Source organism: Lissotriton vulgaris, chromosome 5 (genome assembly GCF_964263255.1).
Source record: "Lissotriton vulgaris chromosome 5, aLisVul1.2, whole genome shotgun sequence".
Taxonomy (NCBI): Eukaryota; Metazoa; Chordata; class Amphibia; order Caudata; family Salamandridae; genus Lissotriton; species Lissotriton vulgaris.
Genome location: NC_141693.1, coordinates 1,101,142,960 through 1,101,162,742, shown reverse-complemented (window position 1 = coordinate 1,101,162,742; position 19,783 = coordinate 1,101,142,960). Strand labels below are relative to the sequence as shown.

General features: G+C 51.0%; 1 protein-coding gene across 1 annotated transcript in view; it reads right to left on the bottom strand.

The window, feature by feature from the left end:
- Window positions 1–19,783, bottom strand: part of SMC3 (structural maintenance of chromosomes 3) — an 889,895-nt gene that overhangs the window by 257,977 nt on the left and 612,135 nt on the right. The gene's annotated exons all lie outside the window — the stretch shown is intronic.

The following is a 19,783-nucleotide window of genomic DNA, read 5'->3' as shown; positions in this document are numbered from 1 at the left end:
GGAGGTCTGAACTAACCACAACTTTCTTTTGGCCACTACCCCTCCCCAGGAGAAATCAACAATTGCCATACTATGGTGGGTAGTGACATTGCTGGCATTGGTCACTAGGTAGTCTGTACCTAGCATGATCTGTCCAGGGTCCACAAAGTTAGGTGTCACCATTGTGACACTGGCACAAGTGTCCCTGTAGGCCTGAGCCATTTTTCCATTAATAAAAGGTGTCTGCCTGTATTTGCCCAAAGTATTGGGCCTTACATCAGGGGATATATCCACATCCCCTGTACAGACAAGGACAGCCTGAGTGAGTGTGCCAACTAAGTTGTCATACCCCTCAGATCCCAAGGTTAACCCAACTAATCCCTTGGGAGGTGCACTACCACTGCTGGCTGTACTAGGGGGCACAGGTGCCTTAGGGGCTGCAGTGGTAAGAGTTTGCCCTCTTCCTTTCTTGGTGCACTCACTAAACCAGTGAGTTTTACTTTTACAGTACTGGCACCACCTTTTGGAATGGCCTTCTTGAGTCTTCTTCTTCTGTTGGGAAGCCTGACCCCCACCCTCTTTGGTTTGTTGGGGACCTGTCGAAGACTTCTGGTCATTTTGCTCATTCTTAGTATTACCCTTCTGGTCTGCTTTCTTCTGACCACCCTGGTTCTGGTTCTGCTTGACCCTTGTTCTGACCCATCTGTCTGCCTTCTTTCCCAATTCTTGGGGAGAGGTCAGATCTGAGTCAACAAGGTGCTGATGCAACAACTGGTTCTGACAATTATTTAAAATCTGTTCCCTCATGATCAGATTGTACAATCCTGTGTAATCAGTAACCTTACTGCCCAGCAACCAGCCCTCCAAAGCCTTAGTGGCACAATCCACAAAGTCAGACCAATCCTGAGACTGAATTTTCTGGGTATCCCTGAACAGCAACCTGTACTGCTCAGTGGTTAAGCCAAACCCATCAATCAGTGTATTTTTCAGGACTTGGTAATTGTTCGCATCCTCAGCTCTAGTAGTGAGGGGCTTATCTCTACCTTTGCCTTCAAAGGAGAGCCACAAGACAGCTGCCCAATGACTTTGGGGGACGCACTGGACAGTGCAGGCCCTCTCTAAAGCAGTTATCCATTTGTGGATATCATCCCCTTGTTTAAAGGGGGGCACTATCTTACTCAGGTGTCTAGTGTCTAAACTCCTGTCCTTTTCTCTAGGTAAAATGCTGCCACCAGTGAGGTCTACCCCACTCAATTTCTGCTCTCTAGCAAAGGCAAGCCTCTCTTTGGCCAGGGCAAGTTCTTCCCTTTCAATCCTCAGATTGGCTTCCCTCATCTTTGCTTCATGCTCTCTTCTCTTAGGGGATGACATCCCTCTATGATAAGAGGTCTGAGAGCCATTGGTTCGAATGGATCTGTTAGAGCCTCTGGATAGAGACCTAACTCGTCCACTCCCAATGTTAAGCCTGCCTGAGAGTGGGCCTGGGGGTCCCCCAAGCCCATTTTCATGCCTGCTTAAGTTGGTCCTGGTGAGTCTACTGACTTATACCTGACCCTTGTCTGCCTCATCCCCTGACAACTCCTGATCCTCTTCCTCTCCATCACTAACTGTTCCATTGAGGTGGAGGTCAGGGTCCCCAAGGGTTCTCTCTAAGGGGGGCATGCTCCCATCTGGATTAGGAGGGCCTGTGTTAGAAACCCTCCTGGCATCATAAGTCTCTAAGAGACCAATCAGGAATGGGATGGTAGTGTTAGAACCCTGTTTTAGCTTCCTGGAGGTACACACTTGTCTCATCTTCTGGAAGCTAAGAGCTGCATATCTTGATATGACCTGTGGAGGGTCAACTGACACAAGGGGGGCCTCTGAGTTCCCTCCTTTGTCTGACATGCTTTTCTAGTGAGGTGTAAGTGGTGCACTTACCTACACTATTTGTTTGCCTACTGATCCCTTGCTAGAGTTGTAGTCAGGGTGTGCTAAGACCTGTTACACTACAACAGCTGGTTCAGTAGAACTCAAGAGTATTCTAAGCTAAGTTATATGTACCTTGGTACTTATGTGATCTTTCACACGATATTCTTAGGATACGTGTGGTAAAACAACAGCAAGCTCAAATCCCAACCGCTGCTCACCAATGTGAGAAGTTGGCCTGATATATAGTGCTCACTATTCTAGTGATCACTTTGTATCATTCCAAACGACCCTTATTGATGATTGGTTGTAAGTCAACCTTATAGACCAGCTATCCTAGTAGCATGGACAAGAGCAGTCTTTAGGCTAAACTCTAGAGGGCGTGTTAAGCCAGCTGTTATACCATCACATATACCCCTTGAACACCAAGTGAAAGGACACCACACAAGTTGTTATGAAAATAAACAGATATTTATTTATAACAAGTCTACCCTGAACTCTTTATGAGTCAGGGAGCTAAGCACACAACAAAACTCTTATGAAAATACTTTAAGTTGCACAATTTACACAAATGCCCGAGGGGTACGAAAAACCATATACTACAAAAGTGGAATGCGAAATACTAGCAGGTAAGTAACTGTTCTCAGAGGCTTTAGAACCGCTAGGCCTACAATGCTGAACCCTTAGATTAGAAGCAGGAGGCCTAGGAACTTCGTGTGCAGAGTGGAAACTCTTACGCGCAATGCGGGACAAAGTCTATGGACACTAGTAAAATGCAAAGTTAGTGTTATTGGGCGAACCCGACTAGGTAGAGCTGAAACGAAAAAGGATCTGGACACTTAGATAGTGAATCTATGCTGGAGCACCGAAATGCTCAGGTTACCTAGCCCAGGGGCCGCGGCTGCATAGGGTTCAAAAGACGTCGGGAATCCTCGTCAGTCTATGGAGCCTGAAGGAAGAAGTTGCTGGCAGGCGACCAGTGAAGATGTCCGGAGTGATCCAAGCCTGGATCGGTGAAGAAGGATACCTGTAAGCAGAGGGGACCAAGTTCTGAATCACTAGCCAGTGATTAGGAGGGCACCAGGATGGCACCGGACGAGGTCACTCAGCCAGGTGAAGAAGTGACACTGGATTCTGCTGCTGCACGGACCAGGGCGCTGATGTCGACCAGGCTGGAGGTCTGCAAGCTGTCCCACGTCGGATGTCTGCTGCTGGCGATGCTGGATCCGTTGAAGGAGGCAACAAGCCTTGGCTAAGGCAAGCCCACGTGGCGACACAAAATGGCGTCTGGAGTGGACCAGGAGGGTCCAAGGAAGTTCCCCTTCAAGAGGAGACAAAGGCCAGTCTAGAGGAGCTAGACCAGCGGTGAAACAAACGTAGGACGCCGTCTGGAGGGTCACTAGCCAACGGGCAAGTGACCGGACAACGTGGCAAGCAACACAGAAGCAAAAGGGCCCCACGCAGATCTGGTGGATGATGGGGGGCTGGACTTCGGTGCTCGTGCTGCTTGGGGTTGGGGCTTCTCTTACCCCAGTGCACCCACTCGAGGGTCCCTCGGCGGTCTTTGCTGGATCAGTGTCGTGCAGGTTCTGATGATAGCCGGTTCCTCTGGTCTCGTCGCACCCACGGTTCCCAGCTGTGCTGTAGAGGCAGGTAGAGGTCAGAGATGGCAGGGAGTCCGGGTCTCGTCGTGCTGGTCGGTCTGGTTCCGGAGGAAGGACGTGCAGCAAACCGCAAGATACTTAGTTGGTGCCTGCTGATGCAGGGTGACTACTCCTTAGTCACAAGGGAGAAATCTTGAGAAGAAGTCGAGAGTTCCTTTCGTGGAAAGTAGTTTCAGGATTCAAAGATGATCTAATTTGGAAGGGTCCCGCTCCTACCTTTATTCTAAAGAAAGGGACTGGCACGCGACTAGGTCCTGCCCATGGGTGGGACCAGGAGGGGGGTGGTTACACCCCTCTCCCTTGTCCGGACTTTCCCCAGCTCAGGGGCTGGTGTGCCCCTGGAACTGTTTCAAGCCGGCATATGCACAGTGAGCACCAGGGTGCCACTTGCAGTCACCTTCCTGTAAAGCCCTGCCTACCTGGGATACACAAAACCCTGTTTGGGATGGTGCTAGCACCGCCCCTGACAGGAAACCCTTTGTTCAGGCTCTCCTCGCTGGAAGGACTCCCAGTAGCAGGAGGTCAGACTTGTGTCTGTGGTGGCAGCATCCATTTTGTGATGCTGAGGCTCGAGTTAACTTTAACCGGGGTTCACAGTTACATACATGTTGTGTCCCTCTAGAAGGGTGGAATGCTAACCCCGTCTCCAGAATTGGCGAGGGGTTAGTATTCCAATTCGTATGACACCTTACTCGACATGTTTTGATAAAGCGATACCAAAGTTGGCAAATAACCGCGAGGATTATAATGCACTTAAGAGTATATGGTATGCTATTAGGACTTGGTTCCGCAAGCTGCAAACGGGCTCAGCTCATGCCAGAGCACCATCTCACATACTTCCAAGCACTCTGCCTTCAGGATTGATAAGGCCTGCCATAGGAGTGACTTATAGGAATACATGTGTCCATTTTAGGGTTATATATAGGAATACTATATCTAAAGCAAGGGTGATTACACCACCTTGCCCCAGCTGTCGTGCAGCCAGTTGTGTCAGATTTGGATGGCCAGCCAGGGGTGGCATAATACATGCTGCAGCCCCTGGTAGGCCCTGGGTACACCTATGCCCTGGATACCTAAGGTATACTGTACAGGGACTGATAAGGTGGCCCAGTACCAATTGGTAAATGCACCTAAGGTACATGTGAGTCAATTTAGAGAGAGAACAGCTAGGCTGTGGGTCTGATTAGCAGGCCCACAGCCAGGGAAAGTCGTAAACCAGTGAAGCAAAAAGCAAAAATCTGGGGTGATCATAGGATTGCAGACCCTACTCTCCTACAGAAGCCATCCCTCCGGACTTGGCTGTCCAGGCAGTAGTGTCTTGCGAACGTGTGCAGCGAGGCCCACGTAGCTGCCTGACAGATGTCCTGCAAGGGGACTCCCCAGCCCAGGGCAGTAGTAGCCGCCGTGGCCCGAGTGGAATGGGCCCTCAGCCCAACAGGAGGCTCCTTCTTAGCCAAAGAGTAGCATGCCTTGATGCATAACACAAACCACCGAGAGAGGGTCCGTTTGTGCACCGCCCGTTCCTTCTTAGCGCCCATGTAACCAACAAAGAGTTGGTCATTCACCCGGAACTGGCATGTGCGATCCAGATAGTATGAGAGCGCACGTTTTGGTTCCAGATGGTGGAGCCTCTCTTCCTCTTTAGAGGGATGCGGAGGCGGGAAGAAGGTGGGCAAGGTGATGGACTGCCCGATGTGGAAGGCTGTGACTACCTTGGGCAGGAAAGAGGGCCTTGTCCGCAACATAACTTTGTCTGGATGGACAGAAAGGAAAGGAGGTTTAGAGGAAAGAGCCTGGAGCTCACTCACTCTCCTGGCAGAGGTGATGGCAACCAGGAAAGCAGTCTTAGGCGTAAGAAGACAGAGAGGACAGTTATGAAGCGGCTCAAAAGGAGCGCATATCAGGTAAGTTAGAACCAGGTTCAAGTCCCACTGGGGCATCACGAAAGGAACAGGGGGAAACATATGAGTGATGCCCTTCAAGAACCTATTTACAATAGGGGAATTGAACAAAGAAGGATGATCAGGTAGCCTTAAGAAAGCGGAAAGGGCAAAAAGGTAGCCCTTGATAGTGCCCAGAGCAGAGCCCTGCTGGGCAAGAGAAGGAAGGAAGAGGAGAACCTCAGAAAGGGCGGCAGAGAGTGGATCCACAGCCTTTGCTGTGCACCATGCCACAAATCTGTTCCACCTGCAGGCGTATACCGACTTTGTGGAGGGACGCCTGGCTGCCAGAATCACATTACAAACTTCAGGAGGCAAGTCAAATGGCCTCAACTGTCGCCGCTCAATCTTCAAGCATGGAGGTGGAGACTGGACAGGTTCGGGTGGAGGACCGTCCCCTGCTGCTGCAACAGAAGGTCCTCCTGAAGAGGCAGACGAACCGGGGGATCGACAGACCTGCTGAGTAGCTCGGCATACCAGTATCTTCGTGCCCAGTCCGGAGCCACAAGGATAACTTGGGCCCGGTCGCGTCTGATCTTTTTCAGCACTCTGGGCAGAAGTGGTATAGGCGGAAAGGCGTACAACAGACCGCAGCTCCACTCGCGTCGAAAAGCGTCTCCGAACAAGTGCCGCCTTGGAAATTCCAACTCGCAGAACTGATGACATTGCGCATTCTCTTCTGTGGCGAATAGATCTAACCAAGGCTCTCCCCACTGCTGAAAGAGGCCTTGCGCCACGTCCGAGTTCAGACGCCATTCGTGATCCATCATGCACCGACGGCTGAGTTCGTCAGCCTTGGTGTTCAGGGAACCTGCCAGGTGTTGAACCACCAGGGTTACGCCCTGATGTTCCAGCCACTGCCAGAGGCGCAGAGCCTCCTGGCATAGGGTCCACGACCCCACCCGGCCCTGTTTGTTGCAGTACCACATGGCGGTGGTGTTGTCCGTGAACACCTGCACTACACTCCCCCGGACAGAGGGGAGGAATGCCTTCAGTGCAAGACGGATCGCCCGCAGCTCCAGAAGGTTGATGTGGAGCCAAGACTCCGCCGGAGACCAGAGGCCTCTGATCTCCCCCTCTCCCATGTGGCCTCCCCATCCCTGGAGGGACACGTCCGTCACAACCACGTGCTCCGGTTGGGGTAGGGAGAGGGATCTGCCGCTGACCCAATCGTGGTCCGTGAGCCATCACTGCAACTGTCTTGCAGTGCCCTCGGAGATCAAGACATGGTCGGACAAGTTGCCCTGATGCCGGGCCCACTGAAACTTCAGGTCCCACTGCAGAGCCCGCATCCGCCACATGGCGTGATGCACCAGAAGGATGCAGGAGGCCATCAGCCCCAGAAGCCGCAGCGTCAACCTGACAGACTCGGGATAACGGCTGAAAGATCGGAATCAGAGCTTGAATATCCCGAACCCGCTGTTCGGGAGGATAAACCCGAAACTGCGCTGAGTCTAGAACCGCTCCGATGAAGAGGAGCTTCTGAGAGGGACACAGATGTGACTTCGGCACATTGATGGAGAACCCCAGCAGGTGCAGGAGGTCGGCCGTAGTCTGGAGGTGGCTGACGACTGTCTGGGGCGAGCCCGCCTTCAACAACCAGTCGTCGAGGTAGGGGAAGACTGAAACCCCTAACCTGCGCAGATGAGCTGCGACCAACGCTATCACTTTCGTGAACACCCGTGGGGCGCTGGTAAGGCCGAAGGGGAGCCCGGTAAACTGAAAGTGCTCGTGGCCTACCGTGAACCGCAGGTAACGCCGGTGGGCCGGCAGGACGGGGATATGAAAATAAGCGTCTTGCAAGTCCAACGCTACCATCCAGTCTCCTGGGTCCAGGGCAGATAAGACCAGAACCAGTGTCAGCATCTTGAACTTCTCCTTCCGGAGGAAGCCGTTGACGTTCCGCAGGTCCAAGATAGGGCGTAGGCCCCCTTTGCCCTTCTTGGGAAACAGAAAGTAGTGGGAGTAACAACCATACCCTACTTCTGGCCCAGGAACGCGATCGATGGCCCCCTTGGCCAAGAGGGCCGTAACTTCCTCTTGTTTCAAGTGATCCCCCGACACGCGGTGGTACTGCGGTGGCAAAGCTGGAGGGGTCGCCTCGAAGGGGAGGGAGTAGCCCCTTCGGACGATTTGCAGCACCCACCTGTCCGAAGTGACAGTGCGCCAGTGGAGGTGGTGATGGCGAACCCTGCCCCCCACTGGCGTCACATGGGCCTGAAAGCACGGACTAGGAGGGTTTTGAGGCGAGTGCTGCAGGGGCCGGTGTGGACTGGCCTCGCCGTTGTCCCCGACCGCCGCCACAGCGGTTTCCACGTCCGCCACCGCGCTGGATGGTAGTGTGCGGCCCGTGGCTGGCCGGACGTGTGGGGGTGCCCCTTCCTTGGCCACGAAAGGAGCGAAAAGCAGCCGTTTGCTGGCGCGGGGCAGAGAGGCCCAAGGACTTAGCTGTAGCCCTGGAGTCCTTAAAGCTCTCAAGCGCATGGTCTGCCTTGTCGCCAAAGAGGCGACGGCCATCAAACAGCATGTCCGTAAGGGTATTTTGGACATCAGCCGAAAAGTTGGCGGACCTCAACCAGGCGCGGCGACGAATCGCCACCGTTGTTGCCATTGCTCTGCCTAGTGAGACCGTGGTATCCAGCCCACACCGGATGGAATACTGTGCCGCATCTCGGCCATCCGCAAGGGCTTGGGCGAGTTTAGTCCGGACCTCCTCCGGACATTGTGGCAGCACGTCCGCGACCGTGTCCCACAGAGAGTGGGTGTAACGGCCCAAGAGGCACGCGGTGTTGACTGACCGCAACCCCAAACTCAGGGAGGAGAATACCTTCTTTCCGTATCGCTCATACCTCTTGGATTCCCGATCGGGGGGAGCCGTCTGGAATGCGGTCTGGGAGTTAGAGGCCTGGATGACCAGGCACTCTATGGTGGGGTGGGTCGACAGGAAGCAAGGGTCACCGGAGCCGGGCGGTGGCGCCTGGCCACGTTCCTATCCACAGGCGGACCTGTAGCGGGCTTGGACCAAGTGCCTAGAAGAACGTCTGACAATGCCTCATTAAACGGCGGCAGAGGCTCAGCCGAGCTTGCCTGCGGTTCAAGGACCTCAGTGAAGAGGTTAGTTCTCACGGCCGCGATGGGGAGCTCAAGGCCCAAGGCCTTGGTAGCCCGCGCCAGCACCACGCTATAGGCAGCTCCCTCCTCCGTAGCCACGGTAGGAGGGGAGACAAAACCAGTGTCGGGCAAAGTCCAGACCACTGGCATCCCCTAGTTCACCTGTCCAGTCCTGAGAAGACTGACACTCACGTGCCAGTGGGTCCTCGGACCCCTCCCAATCCTCCTCGCCACCCATCTCCTGATACTCAGGGCCAAAGGATGGGGCCAGGTCATAGAAATAGAAATCTCCAAGCGGCGTCGGATACAGCGCCGAGCGGCGCCGCTCCGACGCCGTACCAGAATCGAGAGTAGGACCAGGGACGACGTTGTCCTGGGACGGCGCCGGCAAGGTCGACCGGCGACGACCCGGACCCGGAGCCGGATCCGGCAGGGCCCTGCGGTTCGGGACCGAAGTTGCCGACAGCGTCGGGGCCGAAGCACCCGACGGCGCCGGGGCCGAAGCACCCGGCCTGCGAGGGGACCCAGTCGGGGCCGCTTGGCCCGAAGGCGCCACGGAACCCGACGGAGGAGTGAGTGACCTCATGGCCGAGAGGAACGCCTCGATCTCCTCCGGCGTCGCGTTCTGCCCAGGGACCGGCGGGTATGGAGCAGGCCGTGACGCCTGCGGCACCGACGGAGCCGCGGGGGCAGTGTCGCACAAACCCTGGCCGCGTCGCGCGACCGTCGGAAGAGCGATGACGCCTCTTCGACTGCTTGTGCCTCTTACCTGAGGACTTCGAGCCCGAAGACTGGTGACGACTCCCGGAGCTATGATGACTCCGTCCCCACGACCGGTCCCTCGACCTCCTCGCGGACCGGGACCTCGAGCGGCGCGGGCCGACTGCCGGAGCTTGAGTCGCTTGCGGGACCGCTCCAGTCTAGCTTTGGACGTCAGGGCCCGGCAGTCGGAGCAGGACTGGTCGTCGTGGTCGGGGACCAGACAGTGAAGGCACCGGTGATGGGGGTCGGTAACCGACATCAGTTGGTTGCAGTCGACGCAGGGTTTGAACACGGGCATCCCTACCGGCACCGTCGGAGTCGAGAGACTTCGAACAAATGATCAAAAAGGATCGAAAAAGTTAGTCAAAAATTGATTAAGGGTACAACTTTTTCCGGATCTGCGCTAGCTGGCGCGGAAAAAAGAAGAACCGACGTCAGCGCGCGAGGGCGGCGTCTAAGTACTCTGGCGACGTCATCACGGCGCCAACGACGCCGACGACGGACATAGAGCCGCTGACGACGCCTACCGACACGCAAAGGTACTGCTACGCAAAAGTTTCCGGATCCAGTCTGACGCCTGGGGTTATTCTAAGGTAAGGAATCTAATACTAACCTGTTTCTTTCAGATACAACTATATACACATACACTGGGAGAAACTACTATATACACACATACACTGTAGCGCCGAACAGGACATTGTTATCACTAGACTACCGCTGAAGTGCAGGGACCGGACGCAGGCGCGATATCACCGCGGGCTGCCCTAGAGGCATCTGCCTTACTACACCATCACAGGGGATCCTATATCAAGGCTGCTCATGCAAACACTATCACAGGGGGTCGTGCTCAAAATGACAAAGAAAGAGTGCTTCCAGACTTATAAAGGAGAGCGTGTAACTCCGCGAGTGCACAAGCCAATTGAGGTGGGCAGGGTCAAAAGTGGACAGGGGGGTACCAAGGAGGGACTAAAAAGCCTCTTTTTCAATCATGAGCCAGCGTTTAGCATGGAGGATGGCGCCAGCGAATGAAAAAGATGAGCAGGGCTTCAAGTCTGCTTCTGAACGCTTCTGAAACCGTATTGATTCCAAGAAGCCCTTGCCAGGTGAGACCTAAAAATTTGAACAATTGGAAAAAGAACGCAATTAACTGAAAAGAGAGTTCGCCAACGCTCAGTTTGAAAATGAATCTTTGAAAAGAAATTTTAAAATGTACCAAGCTCCAAAGCCGTTTATTTTGCCAGGCTGTTCAGATAGCCATAGTGATTCATTTGTAAAAAATGTGGACGGAGAGAGACTGCCAGTTAATCTGCAGGTTTCACAGGAGGTTTTAATTATTTCTTTTGAGGATGTTTCTCAGCCGGAAATGAATTTGAACCGAGAAAAAGTAAACATGCAGGAAGATAAACAAACCAGCCTGTTAGAATTCGCGATAGTTGGTTGCAGTTATATATCGGACATGTCAGTGAATGACAAACCTTGCTTTACATGGAGAGATGCTATTTTAAAAACAGAAATACAGCAATGTGCTTTTGAATCTGCAAAATAAATTGTGCAATGTGATTAAACGTGTGGCCAATACAAAAAGGAGACAGTGATGTTAAGTGTGACAGTTCAGGGGCAGTGTGCTACTTTTAGTATGTGTGAAAAACTAGAAAAGAAGAGCATGCTTTTAGACTTGTGGACTGAAACATTTTCAAATGCTGGAGAATATTTTGCTTGCACTGTGACAGATACAGGGCAAACACTGCTGATTTTAAGCTGTGCTCTGATAGATACAGGACATACACTGTTGATTTTGAGTTGTGTTCTTACAGACACTATGCAGACACAATCATCTGTGTGTTTTTGTGTTGTGACAGATACAGGACTGATGGGACGCTTTTGTACGCTGACAGACACTGGGCAGATGACAATAAGGCATGTTGTGATTTTGACATTTGAATTTTCTCAAATGCAATGGCAAGAAGTAAATGTGATTAAATGGTACATACAGACAGAAACTGCAGTTTTGCATGAACATTTGGTGCAGGCATGAACATTTGGTGCAGGTTCCAATAGAAAGTCCAGGTGTGGTGCATGAAGTGCCTGAGACACAAGAGTCCCCAGTGAAGTGGCAAATTGTACTGCAAAGCGCAGCTACTGTGTAAGCTTATGGTCCCTTTACATTCACTAGACAGAACCTTTAATTTCCTTACAGATGAAAAGGCTAACATCTTGGAGACAGAGGTGATTGACACACAATTCTGATTTGGTGTGCATGACTAAGTTCGAGCACCTGGGAGAGAAAGACCATACTAACAGGTGGGCAGAGAATGAAGGGATGCATATTCCCCTAGACTTAATTAGAACTGTGATTCCTATGTGTCAGTATGCACAGCGCAGACCAGTCCCACAGAAGGTGAGGGGCCAGTTGAAGAAAGGAAAATTACAAGAATAGATAGAGTAGATGGATTGCCTTGGGCTCATGCCAAATGATAAAGGGTGCACATATTCAGTAGTGAGTGGAGAAATAGTCAGGAAGGAGACCGTCACACTCCTTCTTACTGTGCAGAGAGAAGGAGAGTTTCACTCCAATACCAAGAATTCAGAGGCCATGGTGTGGGTAGAGTTCTCAGATAATTCCCCAGAGCCAGCAGAGAACAGTGCAGACAGGAATGAAAATATTGTACCATCAGACCCAAAACAGAAAAAGATAAATGCGCTTTTTTGAAAAATATTTTGTGCTTGAAGAGTGATGCTTGTTTCTTTTCCAGATCATACTGCAATGTTTTGGTGTACCTGATGTCCCTGTCCTGTGAGTGGGTGCCTTTGAGTGGGGCTCCCCGCCACTCCAACCCTGGAGTGATCACCGGACGATGCAAGCTGACATCTTTTAGCTGAATAAACCAGACAAACTTACCAAGCCTTATTTCTGAAAAAGAACAAATATTGTAAAAGCGAAATTGAAGAGATGTTTTCAGTTTAAAGATAAAAAGAAGATGATGTTGCCTTTATTTTTAAGCACAAAATATATAAGTTTGGCTGCTTCAAGAGTAGAAGTTCCAGAACTAGCCATTTGTGACATTAGGAGCATTACTGAGTTCATATGTTTGATTCTATTTGTGTATCCATCATACATTTATTATTCAGATATGCATGAGCTATTTTTACGTTTTAAAATGATTGTTACATGATTTTATGATTTCACTGTTTTAATGTGTACTTCAATCATATTTGTACTTTCAGTTAAGCACATGCTTTTATAAGGTCACTCTTTTAACATTTGTTTCATGTAAATTTTGTGCTTTCAGTTAAGCACACGCTTTTATGATGTCACTGTTCTGATGTGTGCTTCAATTATTTTTGTGCTTTCAGTTAAGAAGTTCAGTTTCTTGCTATATGTATGTGATGATAGTCAAAGGTCATGGGGTGAAATGTAGTGCTAGGGGCACTCTTGTGGTCTAACACCCTGTGATGACATTTGACTACCATTATTTTAATTGACTTTGGTGTTCTACCTTATCCTAGCCTGAATATATGACGGCCTACATATGCCTTGTTTCTCTGAAAGGTTTCTTTCTTGTAATCTTGCAGTCTTTCAGTGGGAGCTGTCACGGAATAGGACATCCTTGCCAAGAACAGAACATGTGGGATGTGCATTTGAAAGCATGAGAGAGAGAGAGAGAGAGAGAGGTGTGGAATGTACTTTTTGGTCTCGGAGTGCAGTGTTATGGGCAGTGGCGCACAAACGTGCACTGTGTTGTACATTGAGAGATGAAGTATGTGATGCTATAAGCAGTGGTGCACCAATGTGCACTGTGTTGAACAATTGTTGATTTCTTACTTTTGGCTTTGACATGGCCTCATGTCATCCTGAATTCTGATTCTGCCTGACTTGAGCTTTATCTGCGCGCACAGCCACGCTTGCAAGTTGTTTGGGTTAATCACATTTAAGGACTGTTTTGTGAAAGATTGTTTAATGTACCCTGGAAGGCTTTCATGAGCTTCGTCAAGATAAAGGCTGGAACATGCGAGAATGTAGAGGTAACGTGGGAACTTATTTCTGCCCTGGAATGCTTGCTTGGAAGCTGGCCAGGCCCAGTAAGATTCCTTTGCCGCGGAGGGGGAAGACTCTCAAACCTTTTAGTGTTTGTTTTGAGACTGTAAAGCTGAGGTTTGTTGACAACTGAGTTGGGAGCTCACTTACAGAGTAGACGTACTGCTGTAAGACAAACGGACCCGGAGTCCCGGTCGAGAGTCCAAACCAGCTGTGAACACCCCCCCCCCTCCCCTAGCGTGAATTGCCAAGGATGTTGAGTGAACGATCGGGTGAGGTGACTTGTTTTTGACTAGTGCCATTGTGATGCGTGGTTCCAGTGGCTTTGATCATTTAAGGTGTTTTCTTTGTGATTCAGTGTATATATATCTTTCTGATCTCTTGCAAGACATCCAGTATATTCACTTGAGTCTTCTCATATTATTTGTTGCTTGTTTATTCATTAGTATTATTCATGCATTTAATTGTGGCATCTATCTGGTGTATTATTATTGTATATATATATATATATATATATATATATATATATATATATATATCTATCTATATCTATATCTATATATATATATATATATATCTATCTATCTATATCTATATCTATATATATATCTATATATCTATATATATCTATATATATTTGAATGGGATTCATTTTGGCATCTGGGAAAGCCTTTCTGTTAAGAGCATTGCATAAATAAACCCCAAGCCTTATTTGAAAAAGAGAGTTTTTGCATTTTGTAAAATAAAGCCCTTTTCTAGGTGTTGTTGTGTTTTATGTCTCTTGCATCACCGTGTTTGAACCACTGTGTGGGAGATTCTGTATTATCTGAAAGGCAAAGCAAGACAGGAGCATAGCTAATGCAGTAAAGAAGGTAGCAGCTGACTCAATAACCGATAAAAATGCATGCTCCCACCTGCCATGAGTGAGGGAACAGAGACTTTGACTGACATTAGGAAGTGTCCATAGGGAAAGGCTCAGTGATACTAAAGAACAAGTTACTTACCTTCGGTAACGCTTTTTCTGGTAGATACTATATCTGCCTGTGGATTCCTCACCTTGTGAATATCCCCCTTGCGTCAGCAACGTTCGGAAATTTTCTTCGTAGCACGCCGACGTGGACGACGTCACCGGAGCACGGCATCGCGCGTGACTCCGTCTGACATCACCGACCCCATATCAGGCCCACGCCGGCGTGATGACGTCAGTTCCGCCCTTGTTTCCGTGCCTTCGAGGCACACGGACGGACCAACGATAGCAAATATGCAATGTACACAGTACAAATAGAACCCAATCAATACAGCAGTATTATAATCATATATACAGAAAGACCAGGTATAGCAGAGTAGACAACGGGGAGGCGGGTGGGTCAGTGAGGAATCCACAGGCAGATATAGTATCTACCAGAAAAAGCGTTACCGAAGGTAAGTAACTTGTTCTTCTGATAGATACATCTGCCGTGTGGATTCCTCACCTTGTGAATAGATTCCCACAGCAGTCCCCACTCCCGGAGGAGGGTGTCCACTCTGCTACACCAGGAAGTCTTGGAGGACAGAACGCGCGAAGTGGCCATCCCTCCTCACCTCGGTATCTAAGCAGTAATGCTTCGCGAAAGTGTGGAGGGAGGCCCAAGTCGCGGCCCTGCAAATATCCTCAACAGGCACACCCCTAGACAAAGCAGATGTTGCAGACTTTGCTCTAGTTGAATGAGCTCTAATACCCTCAGGAGGGTCCTTACCCGCAAGGGAGTAGCAGATCTTGATGCACAGGATTATCCACCTGGAAAGAGTGCGCTTGTGCACCGCTCTGCCCTTCTTGCAGCCAGCAAAGCCAACAAACAGCTGGTCGTCCACCCGGAAGTCCTTAGTCCTGTCCAGATAGAAAGACACCGCCCTCTTAGGGTCCAGGCGATGCAGCCTCTCTTCCTCCTTAGACGGGTGAGGGGGAGGATAGAAGGTAGGAAGGGTAATGGACTGCCCAAGATGGAAAGGAGTCACCACCTTAGGCAGAAAAGCAGCCCTGGTCCTAAGAACCATCCTTTCTGCATGAATGGTCAGGAACGGGGGTTTGGAACTTAGAGCTTGAAGCTCACTTACCCTCCTTGCCGAGGTGAATGCAACGAGGAAAATAGTTTTAAAAGAGAGAAGCCTCAATGGACACTTGTGCAAGGGTTCGAAGGGAGAACCCATTAAAAAGGTCAGCACAAGATTCAAATCCCAATGAGGAACAATAAAAGGGGTAGGAGGAACCATATTCATGAGACCCCTCAAGAATCTCAAAACCACCGGAGACTTAAAGAGAGAAGGCTGATCCGGCAAACATAGAAACGCCGATAAGGCCGAAAGATAACCCTTGACCGTGGCCACAGCCAAACCTTGCTGTGCCAGATAAAGGGCAAACTGTAAAATATTAGACAAATGAGCCTTCAAAGGGTCAATATCCCTCTCCCTGCACCAAGAAACAAACTTTGTCCACCTATAGGAGTAAATGGACTTAGTGGTGTCACGCCTGGCAGAGAGAATGACATCCACCACCTCGTGAGGGAGAGAAAAAGAACTCAAGTTGCCCCGTTCAATCTCCAGGCATGAAGGTGTAATGTCTGGAGGTGGGGGTGTAGAACCTGCCCCTCCAACTGAGAGAGGAGGTCTGCCCTGTGAGGGAGACGGAGCGGCGGGTGAGAGGATAGGTGGAGTAGGTCCGAATACCACACCCTTCTTGGCCAATCCGGTGCAACCAATATGACTTGGGCCCGGTCTTGACGAATCTTCCTCAGAACCCGAGGAATCAAAGGTATGGGGGGAAACGCGTAAAGGAGTCGATCTCCCCAACTCAACTGAAACGCGTCCCCCAATGCTCCTTGCATCGGATACTGGAGACTGCAGAATGACGGCAGTGAGCATTCTCGCAAGTGGCGAACAGATCCACCCGAGGAGTTCCCCACATCTGAAAGATGTCGTGAACAACCTCCGGGTGAAGCCTCCACTCGTGGTCGGCAGAGAACTGCCGACTGAGACTGTCTGCACGCACGTTCAGAACCCCGGCCAGATGATTTGCCACCAGACAAATCTGATGGTCCTGAACCCAGGACCAGAGACGCAGAGCCTCTCTGCAGAGACACTGCGACCCTACTCCTCCCTGCTTGTTGATGTACCACATCGCAGTCGTGTTGTCCGTTAGGACCTGGACCGAACGACCGCGAAGGGAAGGGAGGAAGGCCTTGAGCGCCAAACGTATCGCCCTCAATTCCAGAAGGTTGATGTGAAACAACCTTTCTTCCGGAGACCAAAGACCCTTGACCTCCAGGTCTCCCAGATGAGCACCCCACCCGAGAGTGGATGCATCCGATATCACTGTGGCCACTGATGGAGGTAGCTGAAAAGGCTTTCCTTGTGACAGATTGCCTTCCACGCCCCACCAAGACAGATCCGCTGCAGCTTCCCTGGAGATCCTCACTGACTCCCTGAGATCTCCGTTGTGCTGATGCCACTGCCTGCGGAGGCACCACTGGAGCGCCCTCATGTGCCAGCGTGCATGACTGACCAACAGAATGCAAGAAGCCATCAGACCGAGCAGGCGAAGGACCTTCAGGACTGGAACAACCGCTCCATTGAAGAATAAAGGAATCATTTCCTGAATGTCGCGAATCCTTTGAGGTGGAGGGAATGCACGACATACAGAAGTGTCCAGTACCGCACCTATGAACAGGTTGCGCTGGGAGGGCACCAGGTGAGATTTGGGTACGTTTATCGAAAAACCCAACCTGTGTAACAAATGAGTTGTCTCCTGCAGATGATGGAGCACCATCTCCGGCGACTCCGCTTTGATCAGCCAGTCGTCTAGATAAGGGAATACAGGAATCCCTGACCTTCTGAGATGCGCCGCGACCACCGCCATCACCTTGGTGAAAACTCGAGGCGCAGTAGTAAGTCCAAACGGGAGGACCGCAAACTGGTAGTGCTGCGATCCCACCGTAAAACGGAGATACTTCCTGTGCGACTTCAGGATCGGAATGTGAAAATACGCATCCTGCAAGTCGATCGACACCATCCAGTCTTCTTCCATCAGCGCCAGAAGAACCTGAGCAAGGGTGAGCATTTTGAACTTCTCCTGTTTGAGATAGAGGTTCAAAATCCTGAGATCCAGGATCGGCCGAAGTCTGCCATCCTTCTTGGGAATCAAGAAATACCGGGAGTAGCACCCTTGACCCCTCTCCTGCTCTGGAACCACCTCTATTGCACCCTTTCGAAACAGTGCCAGGACTTCCTCCTGCAGGAGAAGCAGGTGGTCCTCCGAGCAATAACCTTGGCAAGGAGGGTAATTGGGAGGGAACTCCTGAAAAGGAAGTGCATACCCATTCTCTACGAGATTGAGAACCCAAAGATCTGATGTAACCGATTCCCAATCTCGTAGAAAGTGAGTAAGCCGACCCCCTACTGGCCCTACATGATCCAGAATGGTGGATCTAGGGCTGCTTTGCTGATGCGGGTGGGGGTTGGGCATTATTGGAGGAAGTGGAGGAAGAGGAGACTTGACGTCCACGTCCACGACCCCTCTGTCTACCTCTATAGGACTTATATAGAGGGTTCTGCTGCTGCTGCTGTTGTTGGCCCTGCTTGAAGGGACGAAAAGAAGATTTACCAAATCCCTTGAACTTTCTAGCCGTAGACCCTCTCATCTGCAGACCCAACGATCTCGCAGTGGCACGGCTGTCTTTAAACCTTTCCAAGGCCACATCAGCCTTCTTACCAAAAAGGCCAGTTCCTTCAAAGGGTAAGTCCAGCAAAGTAGATTGAACATCCGCTGAGAAATCAGATGACTTTAACCATGCGGCTCTCCTGGTTGCAATGGATGAGCCCATAATTCTGGCAACAGAATCCACAGTGTCCATGCCGCTTTGAATGACCATGCGGGCCGCAGCCTGAGTGTCAGAGATCACTTCATTAAAGTTTTTCTTATCCTCCTCAGGAAGTTTTGAAGACAACTGCTTCACTGAGTCCATCAGCGCGTGCACATATCTACCTAAAAGGCAAGTAGCATTTGATGACTTAAGAGCCATGCTCCCAGAAGAGAAAGTCTTCTTCGCAGCCTGATCCAATTTCTTAGACTCTTTGTCAGCTGGCACTTGAGGGAAAGAGCCTGCAGCCCTATTAGAGCAAGCCGCCTGAACCACAAGACTTTCCGGAGATGGATGCGTAGAAAGAAAAGCAGGGTCATCAGGAGCCACCCCCTATAGCGCCTTGCAATAACCCTTGAAACTGCAGGAGCAGACAACGGCCTCTTCCAAATCTCCTTAATTGGATCTGACAAGGCATCAGTAAACGGCAGAGTTGGCTCCACAATCGAAGAAGGAGAATGCAGGACTTCTGTGAGAATGTTGGGCTTGTACTCCACTGTGGGCAGCTTTAAGCTAAGAAGGTCAGCAGCCTTCCTAATAACCACGTGATAAGGAGCCACGTCCCTTGATGGTGCATCAGAAGTCGAAGGCAAACCCCACTTGGGAGAGAGTTCCAGACCACTAGCATCCCGAAGCTCATCGAAGTCATCATCATGATCAGGAAGCTCGCCTTCTTCCACATCTGAACTCTCATCATCCTTTTGCTCGAGAAGACGCTGAGCTCTTCGCCTCGACCACTCCATTCTAATCGAAGTCGACGGATCCGGTAACGACTCCGACGGAGCCGGTTCCGACGTCGATCGAGGAACCGGAGCCGGAGGACGAGAGTCATGAACAGGAGTGGTACCTCGATCTCGACTGCGAGGTCGATCCGGAGTCGGCGAAGCCGCATGCGGAGTCGAAGACCTCGGTGGAGCCGTAGACGCTGAGCTCTTCGCCTCGACCACTCCATTCGAATCGAAGTCGACGGATCCGGTAACGACTCCGACGGAGCCGGTTCCGACGTCGATCGAGGAACCGGAGCCGGAGGACGAGAGTCATGAACAGGAGTGGTACCTTGATCTCGACTGCGAGGTCGATCCGGAGTCGGCGAAGCCGCATGCGGAGTCGAAGACCTCGGTGGAGCCGTACCGAGCCAAGGTGAAAGAGGCGCCGGCATGAAAGGCATAAATGGAGCAGGGGCATACGACTGAGGAATACCCAGATTGTACGATAACGGACCCATGGGGCCACCAGGCGCTCCAGTGGGGTACATTGCCCTAGAATAAACTCCAAACATCGCATTGAGAAAATGCGAGGGATCCTGTCCAGGACCAGGAAAGGAAGGGTACGGACCTACCGGATGTTGCAATGGAGGCCGACCCGACACATCCTCACCCTGACCTTCTGGATTCACAGGAGTCTCCGCCGAAGCCGGTTCTTGAATCACCTCCTCTTCTTCATGCTCCGAGGAAACCGGCTCCGGGTCCGGCTCCGGCGCCGGAGAACCTA